The sequence below is a fragment of the Notolepis coatsorum genome, assembly GCF_963971535.1.
Source record: "Notolepis coatsorum genome assembly, chromosome: 11".
NCBI lineage: Eukaryota > Metazoa > Chordata > Actinopteri > Aulopiformes > Paralepididae > Notolepis > Notolepis coatsorum.
In genome coordinates this window covers 75,343,969-75,347,757 of record NC_140175.1, presented here as the reverse complement: position 1 = coordinate 75,347,757, position 3,789 = coordinate 75,343,969, and positions in this window count along the sequence as shown.

The window sequence follows — 3,789 nt, the reverse complement described above, 5'->3', positions numbered from 1 at the left end:
TAGACTTTAGGCCAGGGGAGATATTAGGCTTACTAGGCCTCAGACCAGGGGAGATATTAGGCTTATTAGGCCTCAGACAGGGCTACTTTGCGACACCGAGTTAAAGCAGTTCCATCTCCCATCCTCTTTTCCTCCCTCATTCTCTTGTTTCCTCTCTCTCTGTCTTCTCCATCCAGATATTCAGTCATCCCTCCCTCACTGTCTCTACATTCATCCAACCCTCTCTCTCATTCCCCCTGCCATCCACCCATCCATACATACATCCATCCATCCTTCCATTCACTCCCCTGTCTTTCTGCCCAGCTGTCCAGTAATCTAGTCAGACAGAAGGACTTACAGCTGACAGTAGGATCTCCCTGACTGCACAGATGAGATGGTGGAACGGAATGATGTCAGTGTCCTTGTGTGTGTGTGTGTGTGTGTGTGCGTGCGTGTGTGTGCGCACATGTTCCATGATCATCTCATCTGGTTCTAATTATGTGTGTGTGTGCGTGTGCGTGTGTGTGTGGAAGCATAGTGGGAAGGCACCTTGGCTGAGGGTAGTGGGTTGTGTAGAAAGATGGGATTAATAGTGTGGCCAAGCCCTGGGTTTTGAACACACACACACACACACACACACACACACACACACACACACACACACACACACACACACGTGTAAACACACATGCACACTCATTTTGACTCTGTCACTGTTTGCTATTGGGGCTCTGAAAACCAGTTATGTTTCCATGGAAACCAATTCTAGACCCAGTTGACTCGAGGATGGCTCCGGATGTTTGAATGGTAACAGTATGTTTGGACAAATTTATGATCCCAGTGCTGGACTCCACAGTCATAACCATCTGTGTTGTTAAGGAAATGTCATGTCTTTTATTTTAAATATTTTACTTGGCAGTGATTCAGGACATGAACATAACATTTTTAGTCAACCAGTTAAGATACAAATAATAAAATAATCAGATGGAGGTTACACCTGCCAAAGTGGGTGAGACAAATAACCCACTCACTCAAACCCCAACAAGTCTCTGAAGACAACAAATAACTAAAGACTAGGGCTGTCAATCCATACTGATCGCATGATAGGCTAGTAGGGGCTGCCGTCATAAAGAAATGCATGGAGTAATGGTTAGAGAAAGTAATTGTGAATAGTTATTATCAGTCACAGGAGTCTTCAGTAAAAGTTGAATGGTGGTCTGTTTTGTGAACACGTTTGTTCTCTGATGTGATCTTTGTTAGCAGATGACTCTTTCAGACAATGCCTATGCTGCTTAATGTGAGCGTATTTAGCAAGCATACCATAGCTCGAACTGTGTACTTACTACTTAATACATGTTGCTTTGCTGGGAAAGACTGTTCACCACTGCATCGTTTATGCAACTTTGTTCAATACAAAAGTCTGTTCCGAAAATTTTACATAAAGAAATCAGACATTCAGGGAATATCTGCTCACTCATCCACCGTGGTTGGGTGTCGGAGCTATGGAAGGCTAAGGGAATGGTAATGGAAGGGTAATGGATGGCTAAGGGAAGGGTAATGGAAGGGTAATGGATGGCTAAGGGAAGGGTAATGGAAGGGTAATGGTAGGGTAATGGACGACTAATGGAAGGGTAATGGAAAACTTTTTGTAATTTCTGTCATTACAACACTATGTAGACATACCAACCACAGCCAATGTTTCCCAGTGTTTTGCTGGTTATTGTTAAAGTGATACTTGTGGAAACTAACTTTGGCAGGTTCTTAAGAACAGAATGACAAAGAAAGAAAAGAAGACAAAGAGCCACATTGGCCGCTGCAGTGAAGCACCGCCTTGCTGCTGAACTAGTCAGCTTCTCCACTGCAGTGAAGCACCGCCTTGCTGCTGAACTAGTCAGCTTCTCTGCTGCAGTGAAGCACCGCCTTGCTGCTGAACTAGTCAGCTTCTCTGCTGCAGTGAAGCACCGCCTTGCTGCTGAACTAGTCAGCTTCTCCGCTGCAGTGAAGCACCGCCTTGCTGCTGAACTAGTCAGCTTCTCTGCTGCAGTGAAGCACCGCCTTGCTGCTGAACTAGTCAGCTTCTCTGCTGCAGTGAAGCACCGCCTTGCTGCTGAACTAGTCAGCTTCTCCACTGCAGTGAAGCACCGCCTTGCTGCTGAACTAGTCAGCTTCTCTGCTGCAGTGAAGCACCGCCTTGCTGCTGAACTAGTCAGCTTCTCCGCTGCAGTGAAGCACCGCCTTGCTGCTGAACTAGTCAGCTTCTCCACTGCAGTGAAGCACCGCCTTGCTGCTGAACTAGTCAGCTTCTCCACTGCAGTGAAGCACCGCCTTGCTGCTGAACTAGTCAGCTTCTCCACTGCAGTGAATCACCGCCTTGCTGCTGAACTAGTCAGCTTCTCTGCTGCAGTGAAGCACCGCCTTGCTGCTGAACTAGTCAGCTTCTCCACTGCAGTGAATCACCGCCTTGCTGCTGAACTGGTCAGATTCTCCACTGCAGTGAAGCACCGCCTTGCTGCTGAACTAGTCAGCTTCTCCACTGCAGTGAATCACCGCCTTGCTGCTGAACTGGTCAGATTCTCCACTGCAGTGAAGCACCGCCTTGCTGCTGAACTAGTCAGCTTCTCCACTGCAGTGAATCACCGCCTTGCTGCTGAACTAGTCAGCTTCTCCACTGCAGTGAAGCACCGCCTTGCTGCTGAACTAGTCAGCTTCTCCACTGCAGTGAATCACCGCCTTGCTGCTGAACTAGTCAGCTTCTCCACTGCAGTGAAGCACCGCCTTGCTGCTGAACTGGTCAGATTATCCACTGCAGTGAAGCACCGCCTTGCTGCTGAACTAGTCAGCTTCTCTGCACCGCCTTGCTGCTGAACTAGTCAGCTTCTCCGCTGCAGTGAAGCACCGCCTTGCTGCTGAACTAGTCAGCTTCTCCGCTGCAGTGAAGCACCGCCTTGCTGCTGAACTAGTCGGCTTCTCCACTGCAGTGAAGCACCGCCTTGCTGCTGAACTAGTCAGCTTCTCTGCTGCAGTGAAGCACCGCCTTGCTGCTGAACTAGTCAGCTTCTCTGCTGCAGTGAAGCACTGCCTTGCTGCTGAACTAGTCAGCTTCTCTGCTGCAGTGAAGCACCGCCTTGCTGCTGAACTAGTCAGCTTCTCTGCTGCAGTGAAGCACCGCCTTGCTGCTGAACTAGTCAGCTTCTCTGCACCGCCTTGCTGCTGAACTAGTCAGCTTCTCTGCACCGCCTTGCTGCTGAACTGGTCAGCTTCTCTGCACCGCCTTGCTGCTGAACTGGTCAGCTTCTCTGCACCGCCTTGCTGCTGAACTGGTCAGCTTCTCTGCACCGCCTTGCTGCTGAACTAGTCAGCTTCTCTGCACCGCCTTGCTGCTGAACTGGTCAGCTTCTCTGCACCGCCTTGCTGCTGAACTAGTCAGCTTCTCTGCACCGCCTTGCTGCTGAACTAGTCAGCTTCTCTGCACCGCCTTGCTGCTGAACTAGTCAGCTTCTCTGCACCGCCTTGCTGCTGAACTGGTCAGCTTCTCTGCACCGCCTTGCTGCTGAACTAGTCAGCTTCTCTGCACAGGCCATAGAGATGCATTGAGTGAACACTATGAGCACTTCTGGAAGAATCCTGTTCCTCATGACCTGATGCCTTGTGGGGCAGATACTCTTCTTCTAGAACAGTGGTCACCAACCTTTTTAAGCCCAAGATCACTTAATCTTTTTGGTGAAGGCAAGATCTACCTATTGAAGCGTTGAGAGAAAAAGACAGCCAAGATTGTACTTTAAACAAAATTACTTTTATTTGCCTGTATTC